The sequence below is a fragment of the Oryzias latipes genome, chromosome 8 (genome assembly GCF_053564925.1).
Source record: "Oryzias latipes strain Hd-rR chromosome 8, Olatipes_Hd-rR_3.1".
NCBI classification, from domain to species: Eukaryota; Metazoa; Chordata; class Actinopteri; order Beloniformes; family Adrianichthyidae; genus Oryzias; species Oryzias latipes.
In genome coordinates this window covers 26,529,033-26,543,105 of record NC_136244.1, presented here as the reverse complement: position 1 = coordinate 26,543,105, position 14,073 = coordinate 26,529,033, and the positions used below count along the sequence as shown (strand labels likewise).

Below are 14,073 nucleotides of genomic sequence, written 5' to 3'. Positions count from 1 at the left end.
CTGAGTTTTATCACCGCCGGGAGAACACCTCTGCCCCGCTGCTACACAAAACACCCTCTGTTTGACATTTCTGTGTCTGCGTGAACATTTCAGAGGCCCTCTACGTCCCGGGGGGCAGAATTTCCGTCTTCACTCCGCCGTCTTTGTCGCAGCCATGGTGGACACGAAGAGTTTGAGTCCACGTCTGTAGCGTTCATTTGTTGATGCTCCAACACTCATTAGAGCAGAATGTAATCCATTTCTCGGCAGCAGGAGGCCAACGGCTGGGCAGTGACGAGACGCACAAAGTGGCCGATGTAATTGCATTGTAATTGTTTTCACGCTGCTTCGTCTCAGACAGAAGCAGATCTCCAGGTTAACTCGCTTAAGGTAATAAAGACGCCGGTGAGAACGGGAGCCGTCACACTGAGAGCTGCTCAGCTAAACACAGTCTTCCATCACCTTCCATTCAGCTTCAGGGGAAGCTGGATCACTTCTAGGGGCATCTTCCTGCACTACAGGGCACACTTAAAATCCCTAAGAAACGATTTCTTCCACATCAAATTAGATTTTTATCAAATTGTTTCTTCAACCCTTTACTTTCTTTAACAAAAACTCTTATTTTAACATCTCCTTTGAAGGTTGGCCTGAACACAAAGTATAACTAGAAACAAGCTGTAAAATGGTTTGTGAGCTGCTGCTAGCTTGTGGTCCCAGTGGCCTTTGAATTTTGATGATGATGTTTTTAGCTTAAACCCAAAAACCTGTGTAATGGTAAACAAATGGTAAATGGCGTATACTTGTAAAGCGCTTTTCTACCTACAAGGTAGGGCTGCACGATATGAGGAAAACTCGCGATATGCGATATTGGTAATTAATATTGCGATAAGGATATAAATTGCGGTATATAAACAAATAGCAAAAAAACCAAAAACATCATTTCCATTTCACTGCAACAGTTTAAAAATTATACTCCAACTGACCCTTGTCGACGTAGGAGGCAAACATCAAACATAAAAGGGCTCATCTGATTGATCAAAAACGTAAACGGGTCCTTCTGATTGGTTAAATGCATAAAGGGATTTATTTCCTTTGTTCAATATGTCAATCTGCCGTGAGTTTGTTTTAGCACATTTAAGGTAACCATTTATTGCGATTTTTGCCGTCTTTTGCGGTATGCATATTGCACAGCTTGATGTCGCGATAATGATAAATTTGCAGTATATTGTGCAGGCCTACTACAAGGACAAAGCACTTTTACAGTCACAGCCCATTCACCCAGTCACACACACATCCACACACACATTCACACACACTGGTGGCGGCACCGCTGCCAAGCACAAGCGCCCGCCTACCACCAGAGGCAAGGTGGGGTTCAGTGTCTTGCCCAAGGACACTTTGACTCATGGGCGTGCAAGGCAGGAATCGAGCCTGCAACCTTACAATCATGGGTTGTCCGCCCCACCGCTGCACCACGGTCGCCCCGTAATGTTGGAACTAATCAGCCGTACAGTTTTGAGGCAGCTCAAGAAAATTGAAGACCCAATCCAATGAAAATTGCGTTTTCTATGTTAACATTTTTTTCATTATGGAGGATATATATATATATATATAAATCCACACAATAATTAAGGATTAGAACTGCGTTTCTGAGCTTTTCTTTATTCAGTGATTGAACAGGATCAGGCTCGGGTTTGTGTCGCAGTAAGTGCCATGGGCGGGGCCAAAGTCTCCCTTCTTCACTACATTTCTGCAGCATCCACTTGCAGACAAGTGCATACATTATTTTCCTCATCTGAGCTGGTATCTGGCTCCAAACTGGACGGCTGCATACCTCCGATATTACTCGCCGTATTTTTTTTTTGTTGCTAGGCTACTGTTAGCTTGAGCTTGTGAGGTGCTATAGGCTAGCAGGAGAGAGTGTAAACAAAGGCTTGATAGGAAATTAGTCCCACGCACAACTTGGAGGTAAATTTCTAATTAAAAGACATCAGAGCACAAAAGCATCAGAATGGAGCAGAGCAGGGAGACGTTGACTCGTTTTTTTCATCTGCTCCTGATTCATCCTGATTTGAAAAAAACAACAACTTAAAAGCAGTTTTAAATTGAATTATTTTACAAATGTCTTCCATCGTGCGATAAATGCTACAACAGCCCAATTTTCCTTGGAGTGGGTCTTCAAATGTTAAAAATAACAGTGCTAAAATCTTCTTTTACAGGTATTTATTTTTTAAGTGACAGTGAATAACGACCTCTCGTTGGGCATTATACCTTACACAAATTATCCATAGTAGTCGATAAAGATAAAACTTAAAGATAAAACTAAAAAGTGTCAAGTAAACACCAATGCTGAATTAAGAATTATGCTTATTACTGAAAATTACCAACATGATGAACATATGAATCCCATTAAGGCCAAGATAGTTGTAATATTGGGATTTATGAATAAAATTGAATGGAATAATCCTGTATAATAATTAGCAGATGAATCAGAAGCTGGCTGATGTAATAAGCTTCAAATGACACGATGAATACCTGAATTTTGGTTAGATGTTCAAAATAATCAGAGAAACTGCCGATCATTACCAATTTATGAGCTACACCTTGAGTCAGCTCTCAGAGGAACCTTTGGATCAGGAAGATCAGGGCATCACTGAACCAAAAATGTAATACAGAGTATGTGGTGTCAGGACTGAACCTGGTTTTGCATGAAACAGTGAGTGAATCCATTCCTCCTCTGCAGATCCTTCTGTGGGCCTCTAGTCGTGACAGGAATACAGAATCTGAGCAAACGTACAGTAACACAAGCAAACATCACATCTGTGCTGTGAGAAGCTTTAGGTCATCTTATCAAAGACCCACACATGGCGAGAACCCGCTGCAGAAGCCGCCATCATGGCGCCATCCGACTTTTAGTCTGTTCTGAGAAAAAACGGTCGGTTCTGTCATCAACTCCGTCAGCATCACAGAGTTCGGCTTAAGAGTTTCCAAAGAAGAAATTAAAGCCGAATTTTGTATTTTACCAGAAAAAAAAGATGTAATGAACTTTTGCTCATCAACATGATGCATTTTTTCCCACATTTATAAAGATAAAATACACTTTTAGAGGCTTTAAACTTGTTCTCCAAAATCAAAATGTTACTTAAAAAACAAATGTTTGTCAGTTTTTATCCCTTTCATAAAAAGGGAAATTCTCCAAAACCGCTTTCTAGAACAGGCTCAGAAACAGAGCCGAGTTGAAAAATAAGCATTTCAGTGACACGTTGGTGCAGCACCTTCATAAAATCCGAGTACATCAGCAACCCGTCGGAGTGTTAATGGCGGTGCTCCGTCAACACGACACAGACGCCAGCTTGGCTTCGTCTCGGCCTCTGACGCTGAAGGGCTTTTCTTCCTGATAACCTTTTTATGCTCAACTTCTGCTCCAGTGGATTACAATATCAATCTTGATGGAAGAAAAAACCGAGATCCTGCTGAAGTTTACAGTCAACTTTAAAGGACATGACCTTTGACTCGGAGGTCCGTTTGGGTGCAGTCATAACCCCTGTAAAGAGCGTCATTACCACTTCTCATGTGGCGACCATTTAACTTCTCAGAGGCTGATCTGATCATGAAACAACTAAAAAGCCTCAAATCCGGATCCAAGTGCTTGTATAAACTTGGGCGAAGGCCAGTTTTTATCCCAAGAACATCAACAGATTAATAAAGTTCTGATGGTTTTATTGTTTCCCAGAAAAACGTTTGAAAATAAAAATACCCAACAGGACCAGTTTTCTGCAGACAGGAGATTTTAAACTCAAAGGAACCAGAAAAGCACAGACGAGGTCATTTCCAGCCATCAAAAATACCTTTTTTTCCCCACATCACATTAAGGCCGTGTCGCACAACCGCTACATACAATTTGCAGATATTGCACAGATGAAAAATGGTCATACGTGAATATACGTGGAAAAAGTGAGAAAAATTAAAATTTCACAGATTTATCAGGAATGAATGACATTAAAACCACAGAAGTACAAATAAACCACACAAAGAACACGTAAACCAACATAAAACATGAACCATGTGTAATTATTGTACTGTTTATATCTGCTTCTATTACGTGATATGTGCGCCATATATGTGAAAAAAAAGTTAAACACCGGTGGTACATGTGTGAAAAGTCTGTTAGACATACGTGGAAGGGTCGTGGAAAGACACAAATTTGCCAATGAATCTCACAAAAATCATGCACAATTGTGTAGAACTTACGCAATAATACTGTATAAAATTCGTAAAATGCACGTAAACTGAAATTCTCAACTGACCAGAAATTTTGAACAGCTCAAAACCGAATTAATATAAAGACCAGTCGGTCGAAACCCTCGACGGACATCTGCACACATCGACGAACGCAAGAAACACTTTTGAATTATGTGTAGGACGCATCTTTTATATAAATACTGGAATTCCCTATGCGTAAAATGTGCTTAGTGGCTGTGCGACACGTCCTTTACAGACTGTATGATATTCTGGACACAGAAACCTATGGGTGAAATTCATGAGTTTGGCTAAACGTGAGCTTGTAAAAACTTTAGAAGTCTAAGAAAAGGATTTTCTGGGAGTGACACATCCTGGGGTCTTTTAAGTGTTTCGTTTTGGTGGGAAGAGAGGTTTGAACAAAAATCTACCTTAAGCTGTAGTCACGTGTATCCATACAGACGTTGACCCGTACAGGTGCTGCAGGTTTTTGGGTCGTCGAGGTCCGTGGAGGGTCGTAGAGAGGAACAGGTGTATCTTAAGGGAAGCACAGGTGTGTCTTATTCCATTGAGGCTAGGACGCCCACCTCTACGGACATTGTGATTATGGAATGTACCATTGTCGTGTGTGAAGAGTGTATTGGAAATTACACGCACCTATGACGTACGGTGATGCTGTTGTACTTTACGCCAAATTCTCATCATTAGTAAGGTTAAGGTGCGAGTACTTCCCACTTAGGGGTTGGCTAGTTTTACTTGCAACTGTTTGTGAGAACTGCGATGAACTGCTGAGTAGCACTGATACTTTTTAAGCAACACGATTGTCTCAAGCGTTCATTTTTAACTCGAAGGGCGTCTGATCAGACACCGCTGCATTCGTTAACGAATGGGGAAGTTGAGGAAGTGGTGTGCTAGTCCACCAAGCAGAGGCAAGCAATAAAGAGGCAACAAAATAAAAATAAAGAAAAACCGGGCGGAATTGCATTCTCCAGTGCTGCAAGATACAAGACAAGATCTGTCTTTCCAGTAACTTGCTCTATTTTCTAGCTAGTTGTCTGCTCTCACTGTGTCTTTCTTTAAGGTTTGAATTTCCTTTAACTTCTTCAATCCAGTTTTCATCATCTTAAGTGTTAAAAATACATTTTTCTGGACAGAGTTGCTCTTTGATCATGTTCTGTAATCGCTCAAAATAAATTCTGGTTGAACAACGTGATTTGCACACAAATGCACTCTGGGGCTAAAATTCCAGTCGCGGATGACATCCTCAGCAGGTGTCACATTTTCCAGAGATCGCGGCGATACCGCTCTGCTGGCCTTGTGACAAATACGACCACAGCGGTTACTAGTATAAACCGGCCTTACTGTCCACATGCAAATGCTTTGTGTACGGCATGTGCAAGTGATACACAAGTAGGATGTCCACACAAACTTAGCGAAAGCATTTCACATGAACAGCAATAATGAGCTTCCTACGCAGTCTGCAGGGGTAAAAAATAAAACATCCATACGACATGCCTGGGCCTCACCTACAACACCCTAGCAGTTGCATAAGTGTTCACTAAGACCTGCCACCAGCAGCATGCCATATAAAAATCCACACGTCATGGCAGTTGGGACTGAAAGCGTACCCAGGAGCACTCTGTAGAGTCTGAATGAATCGATACAGGACCTTTAATTCCATCATGCATGTGTGCTTACCATGTGCGCACAGAGAGAAACATGAGGCCAAAAGTACTTTGAAGGTAACAAGAATGAGGTTTGTTTGTTCTCCTGGGGATGAACTCTGGTACAGTTTACTTTAGTTTAGCTCATTCTTTTAGAGCGATTATGCTGCTTTTTTTTTAAACAGTTCACCCTGTTCTGTGTCCTGTTTGGCTGGAGACCCTGTTGATCAATCTCCTCAGTCCGTGCCGTGTCTCCTGTACAGAAACGCGGAGCTCCTCAGATCAGAAATCTGTGATCGATCGATCCGATTTTTGTTTTCATTCTGAGATCCTGGACCTAATTTCTATGAAGGTTTGAGAATTTAAACAAGAAAGAAAAGTGTGAAAATGTTCATGTCTGTGTGAGAAAAGTGTAGAAAGTGGGCAGTGAGGAGTTTGGATGCCATAAAACGTCTGTAATCAGACTCTGGATTTCACCGATCACGGTTATTTTTAGAGCCTAACTTCTGCAATAAACGATGGAACTCTGTTCTGGTGAAAAGGTAACGCAGATATATGCTTAGCTGCAGCAGAAGACATAGAAATGTGCTTTTTTTATTATTACTGGATGAGAAACAGACGTGCAGGACACAGCGCAGCTGCGCAAACTGTTAGACGAGTGATGTGCTGCAGCCCTCAAAGTCTTTATTATGAAGGGAGAGGATCGACTGTTGTTGTTTTTGTGTTTTTTTTTTTAATGTGACAGTATATTTTTCCTGAAATTTTGTCTTTGAAAATCACAGAGTGTTATTTGGTCATTGGTTTATTTCATAAATAATGTTATTTATTTTATTAAAAGGATCATGAATGAATGAAATGTTTTATATACAGCAGTTTAAAACTCCTTGAAGTTACCAAAGGGCTTCACAATAAAAAAAAGATCTAAAATGAGAACAAAGGTCTTAAACTAAGAACTCTAGAATATTCTATATCATTCTCACTCCACGCATCTGCTCGTGGTCCGGCCCCTTCTATCGAATTTTAGAACCCAATGTGGCCCGCGAGTTAAAATAATTGCCCACCCCTGACTTACAGTCTCACTCTTAGGACAAGAAATTCAAATTCATTATAGCGTTTATGCCCCGCCCACATCGTTAAGGTAAACGCTGTAGATGGCGTGTTGCTTTTTCAGATAGGGACAGGTTTTGTCTAAACTGGAAGAAGAATGTCAGTGATGAAGGTTCGTTTTCATTATATGGATGAGCTCGCCACAATCCACAATATTGTTACACATCAGAAAATATAGTATTTAAACTCATCTGGATGGTAAAGGTCATTAAGGTTTGGTATTTCAATTATATCCAGCTGTCATGCTGACATCTACACATCAATGCTTTCTTCTTTAATAGACTAAAAAAGTTTAAAGACATGACTCTAAGGAATGTATATGTATTTTTTCATCTTTGTTTTAATTTTTTGTCCTGTATATGATAAGTCACTTCTGATATTGTTGTTTAATATCCTGCCTTTCAGCAAAACTTTGCATCTTTTTTGACCTTTTGCTTTCCTGTGGGTTAATGCACAGTTTTCTTTCGCTTTCAGGTACCTCTGCTTTCTTTTACCGCCATAATTAAGGCGGGGCTGAACTAAAAAGGTTCTGGAAGCAATTTGCAGATATTCTGCAACATGTCTAGGAATCGTAAGAAATTGGACGGAATAATGACTTTTTTTTTACTCTTGGGGGGATTTTTAATGGATTCCTGAGTTGGAGGCAAACTAACAGAATGACAGGAGGGTCCTGGGATGTTTACCCGGATCACAGCTGAGGTTCCAGAGGAACCGGCGGGTTGGTGGACTTAAATGTGATGGATGGCTCACACGCCGCTCATTGTGAGAAAATTAAAGCTGGATGCTGCCAGCTGAGGCGGCCTGGCGATCGGCCAAAACCCAGCCAGAACAAAGGCCTGGAATCTCGCAGTGCAAGTGCCCGCCCGCCGCCAGCCACCCGCCATCCCGCCTGCAGAACCTCAAAGCTTTATATTTGCATGCGACGTTAGAGTTAATTGCAGAAAATTCCTGCGTTGGGTGCACAGAAGAGCCTGTTATTGCTTTACACAGCAAACACAGCGTTTCTTCTCATTTTTCTGTTTCAAAGGTTCTCAGAGCAAAGATGCAAAAGGGATTTGAGTTCTCAGCCCTCAAAATAAACCCATTCCTGCCGGTTTGAAAGTATTTCACAGCTTTAAGGTGGGACAAATTCAGCAAAACTTCACATTTCCGTCCAGAGGGGAAAAATTCAGTTGTGCTGAAGTTTTCACCAAACTTTGGGGTCCAGCTTTACGTCGACTTTCAGCTGCGGGACACCGGCAGAAAATCCAGAATGTGCCTGGGTTTCCTTTCCCATCAGAAGTGTCTTAAGTTGGCAGAGAAACTCAGTTTCCATCAAAGTAAAGCCCGACCTTGCATACCAGATGAAACTTCGATTAATGAGCTCTGGACATCAAACAGCAGAACTGCCCCCCCCCAACACAAATCATTGAGCAAAATTTACAGCTGAAGAAAAGCCAACAATGACCTTGTTGATCAGAGTTATCCCTCGTCTCTGGGATGGGGAGTAGCAGCAATTATCTGACCTGGGGGAGAGCTCACCAACACAGCTCAGAGCCAAGCAAGCACCCTGAACCAAAGATCACCTCCAACAGGACAATCAAGGATGAAGAGCGTCCTCCAGAACACAAATCCACCTTTTTTTAAATCCAAAACCAAAAACAAGCGACTCATTTCGTCAGCTCCTACAGATAAAAGCATTCCTTGTGGTCCAGGTTGCAAAAATCATCAAAAGCCTCCTCAGACCCTGGAATGGTGGGGGAGGAAGATGGAGATGCCTCGCAGAGATTTTCTTTGAATCATGCAGCGAGAATTATAATTACTGTATTTCCCTCATTAGGTTGCTTTGCTGAAAGTATGAACTCTGATCTCTCCGTATTTTCTAAACTATTTTACTTGAAAGGTTTTTTTAAAGCACAAAATGTCCAAAGATTTATATCATTTCCCGCTCAATGAACCCCAAACAAGATCCCTTTCAAAAGGAATAATGAGCAGTCAGTTAGGGAATAATTCTACGAAACAAATGCACTTTCTCCCAAATGACTTCCCTTGTTTTGTGTTTGGATACATGACAATTCACTAAATTGAGCGTAGATTTTATGCTTTAATTCAAGATTAACAAGTGGTCCATTAAAAGTGATAGCAGTCATTTAAAAATGTCGATTTTTGACACGATTCCAACACAGCACAGAGCCGAAAATAACACTCAGCAGCTGTTACTATGGTTACTATTCTACTATTACTATTGACGAACAAAACTAATCTCCAGATGAAGCTATAAGCAATGTTGAGGGGAAACCACTCATGATTAGGTGATCAGGAGGTTGAACCTCCGATGTCTTCATGCTATTTTTTACCAAATTTTAAGTTTTTAAGTCCAAGTATTTTCCACGATTCTCCTCCAAAACCAGATTTAAACGCTTGATTTATGTCAACGTTTTCTATAACTTTGGATCTTTTTCTTACATCAGGATCCCATGATGGTGCCTTTCACAAATGTCAAAGTTTGTTTCCCTTAAAGACATTTACTTGGTTCTAAATGACATACCAAGTGACATGACTGAAGCCAACTATTTGCCTGTTCTAGGGTGTATTCAGACCAGAAGTCCTGAACCTTGTACTTGGTCTGTATTCAGACTGCCGTCGATCTGACCTTCCTGTTTTTATGGAAGTCTTGCGTTTTGCAGTCCTTGTCGGGATAGTTCACTCATTCAGACTTTATATTTCGCTGACCAATTTTGAAAGTCTGTATCAACGTCAGGTTTAATAATTTCCTCATGCTTTTTTTGTCTGGTGGAGGCATACTGCAGGACGGTAACTGGCAAGAAGACAGCTGAGAAGGTACACTGATAAGTGTTTATGACCTATAGATTGTCAGAAAAACAATGAGAAGCAATGTGCGTCACATCAAGAGTTGTTGTAATGAGCCTGAATTCATCCGATCATATTTCAATGAGTGGCTGTGTGTCATCGTTGTGCTGTTACACCATTGTTTTAAGAGAATTCTTTTAAGGAACTACAAGGTAGGTATTAGGGGGATGTCACGGGCGCGTGCTGAGTAACAAGACACAGAAAAGCATGTAAGAAGCATTTTCAGTGTTTCAGTGTTAAAATAAACTTTCTAACAAATGGACATCAATACATGAATGATAAATGGATGGAAAGAGCTACAAATAGAGGTAAAAACTGATAGAAATGGACAGAGAACAATGTATGAAAGCTGGACAGGCAGGTGTATCAATAGATGATTGACAGATATTTATACATAATAAATATCAATAGATATGTTCTGTTTTAAGGATATTGAAGAATAGAAGCATTGATATGTGGATAGATAAATGATAGATGGACACATTCAAATTGATAGATGTATATACAGGCAAAGAGGAATCAAATAGATCGATAGAACCGGGGTAGAGGTGGATTTGTAGATGGATAAAGGGTTTTTTGGGTAATCATGGCCATAGATGAGGTCACAGAGGCCTGGTGCTCTCTAGTAAGCAGCAGTTGTTTGTTTTGAAAACAAAAGACTGAACATTTTGCGTTTTTCTTTCCTTTTGAGTTGAGGAAGCACCAGGACCTGGTGGACTCCAGAGTTTCTTAGGAAGGTTTGCCAACATGGGCAGACCAGAAAATGTTGATGTTAGCAGATCCGGGACAAGTGTTCCAGGATCAAAGTAGGACTGGCATGAACCAACAATCTCATCCAGAGACCCCAAAACAGCCAGGTCCTTTAAACTGCTGCACAGCTCGTGGACTAAAACTACGGTCAATCAGGTTGTCCAACACTTGGTGGTCAACCTGGAGGCTCAGATCTAAGCCCACACCAGCCTGCTGCCTCCCACTGGGAAATAAACCAGAACAGTAGAAAAATTGCTCAAGGCATTAAGGTTTCAGAGCCCAGGCCGGGCATGGAGGTGACCCCAACTAAACCTGTCCGGTATCCGTCAACTTCCTGTACTAGTTTAGGTCCACAACTCCCAGAGACGTGACACTCCATGACCAAAAAAGCCAGGTTCCGTGACCAGGAAGTTTGACTGCCAAGGTATCCATCCGCCTTCGACCGCTGTCAAAACCACATTGTACTGCCCCTTATGAGGTCTGGTGGGTGCATAGCATAATTTATCTAGATATGTAGGAGGATGAATACATTTTTAAAAGTACACATGGGTGGACAGACAGTCGGCGAAATAAACAGTTACATTGATAAATATTGATGCATTAACAAACACATGGATAAATTGGTAGATTTAGCATTGATCAGTCGCTATTGCAAAAACTTTTTACTTCATTTTATTCCTTGTGCAATACCACAAACACTGGGCATTGGCTCCATCCGAAATGGGAGAAATCTCGCCCAGGCTCCAGCTGAGCATCCAGTTCACATTCAAGTGAACAACAAAAACCAGCTGTTTCCTGGGAAGACCATCTGCCGTCACATCAACGTCTCAACCTATGCAGTGAATGAAAAACCGCAGGTTTCCTCAGATTTGGCGGTAGTGGCAGATGTACTCAGACAGCTATTTCCATGAGCGCTTGTTCACTCACACACTGTGAAGTTGTATCCAATCTTAAACTAAAGAAGCTCTGAAATGAGTCCTGACCACATATTCAGTCTGAACCATCTGTCAATGCTTCACATCAAACAGGTTTAAAGGCATTTTTTACAACACACTTCAGCCATATTCTCTTTGAAAAAGCATCTTTAATAAAGATTCATTCGCTTGAGATTTTTGTAGCTTCTGAGCTGGTTTACATGTTTGCTCATCACTTATATCAGTTTAGATTCACTTAGATGTAAAAACAAACCAACGATTGATTTTATTTCCAGGTCAGCTAAATGTTTAATATATTGTTTTATATTAGATATTAGATCAAAAAAAGCACATAAAGGGCAGATTGGCCTTTTTATTTACATTTTTGTTGATTTATTTCGTACCAAGCAACTTCTAACATCTACCGGGTGGATTTGAAGATTTCCTAACAGGTGGGGGTTTGGTGATGTCACATCCTGCCAAGATGGCGACGACTACGGAGCTGGAAACCAGCCTACATAAAACGAAAACTGGTGGGTCACATGATCACAGGGTTTTTGTCCATCCATGTAGAGGGCTGCATTGGGATCGGGTCCCGCCGGGTCCCGCGGGACCCAACCCAAATCTCGCGGGATTGGGCGGTTTGGATTGTGCTGCGGGCGGGAGCGGGCGGCAAAAAATAAACCCTGCGGGATCAGTGCTGCCATGAATATCTCATGAATATATATTAGCGGACTACGTTAGGCTGTGCAGCTGTTGGATTCTTATGTACTGAAGCTCCGTGAAGGCACCAGGTAGAGACGCCCAATGGGCTCTGTCATCTAACCTGTTGTTGGGGGTGCGCCCCGCCCCGCCTCTTACTAAGAGCGCGCTTCAGGCCGTCTGTCTGCGCGCGCACACACGCACGCTTTTAACAGAACAGGATTTGTGAAAATATATTTAATATTTAAGTTGCACATTACACAAGAGAAATGCATGAAAAGATGAGGCTGGAGGAGGGACATGAATCTCTTTAGTAATATCAATACAAATACATGTTTTTTTCCTGCGGGACGGGGGACGATACAAAATCAATGCATCTCTATACTGTGCGGGACTAAATTCTCTGAGTTTTGCGGGTGCGGGCGGGAGTGGACATACATATTGCGGGAGCGGGCGGGAGTGTAACGCATACGTTGCGGGAGCGGGCGGGATTGGTCAAAAATTCAGCGGGCGCGGGCGGGAGCGGGATGAAGAAAATAGTCCCGCGCAGGGCTCTACATCCATGCACGTCTTAAGTATGAACTGTAGATTTTTTTTCTATATTCGAGAAGACAGCTTTTATATAGGTGTGTTGCTATGGAAACATTACAAGCAGATTCTTGACTTGGCTCTGAGATGTTTGCAAATGTTGCTGTAAACATGACCTCTGCACAGCAGGGATGTGCGATTCTGAATTTCATATGCTGGTATTAAATCACTTCCTTACTTTGGAGTTAGTCATTGTTGTAAATGTATAGGAAAAGCTTAAAAAAAAAACACTTTTCAATCATTTTAGTTTTACGAAATCCTTCGTTTGTGTAGACCCCCCCCCCCCTCCATTTTTCATTTAGTTAAATTTATGAATTCCACCCATGCCTGCGTTTTCTGAACCCACTGAACCTCTCTTAGAGATTTGGGGTTGCTGGAGCCTATCCCTGCTACTGCTGGACAAAGGAAGGGGGGTCATCCTGGTCAATTCTATATTTGTACATCATTTTACTGAGTTTTAACTTTTAAAATTGTCAATCAAAAAATACCTATAGATTAAAAAGCTAAATATTGATAAAGTTTTCCTCACAGAGACTCCCTTGAGTTTTTCAAATCCATTTACGACTCGTATGGTCTCTGTGTCTGTATATAAAAGCGTGTCTCATCTCAGAACAGTTTGTTGCAGCTCCAAACCCTCTGAGCTGCAGTGTTATCAGAATCAAAGCACTTCTTTCATCACGTCTCCAAAGCAGAGAAATCTGCGTCACTTCATCACCGAGCTGAAAGTGTGTTTGGAACATTTCATCTTTTCGTGTTCTGAACCGTTGATGAGCCTTACGAGAAATCTGTCATTTCCACTGAACAAACACCAATTTTTAGTCTGCGTTTCTCAGACCAAGTCGTTCCAACCGCCATGAAGTCACAACAAAGGGCTACCTTTGGCTTCCTAACGAGTTGCTCCAAGTTATTAAATCTAATTTTATCATGTGTACTGTAAAATTAATGACTTGTGTTTGATTTTGTTGGCTGCACCAACAAGAAGAGGTTTTCTTTCATCAGCAAAATATCTTGGCTGCAGAATATCTGCATAGAAAAAGGTTGATTAGGTTAAAGAGGGAGGGGAGGAGTGCAGTAAAACAAGCCCATACCCACAGAGATCATTAACTTAATGGATTGCAAAGCGTTACATCCTTGGCTATGCGGGCCACTAGCAGGTCTGAGGACAGGCGACGAAGATTCGCTGGCGTTTCTCCAAACACAAATCTGTTTGACTTCAGACAGCCGCAGAAACGTGGAAAGAAGGAGCGATTTCAGGCTTTAGAAAATAGTGGCCTGAAATG

General features: G+C 41.5%; 1 protein-coding gene across 4 annotated transcripts in view; it reads right to left on the bottom strand.

The window, feature by feature from the left end:
* Positions 1-14,073, bottom strand: part of rbfox3b (RNA binding fox-1 homolog 3b) — a 653,838-nt gene that overhangs the window by 596,806 nt on the left and 42,959 nt on the right. The window contains exon 4 of one of the 4 annotated variants that reach the window (XM_078951931.1): positions 4,650-4,755. The exons of the other annotated variants lie outside the window; for them this stretch is intronic. The gene's annotated coding sequence lies outside the window, so the exon portion shown is untranslated. The remainder of the gene's footprint in view (positions 1-4,649; positions 4,756-14,073) is intronic. 4 annotated transcript variants of the gene reach the window in all.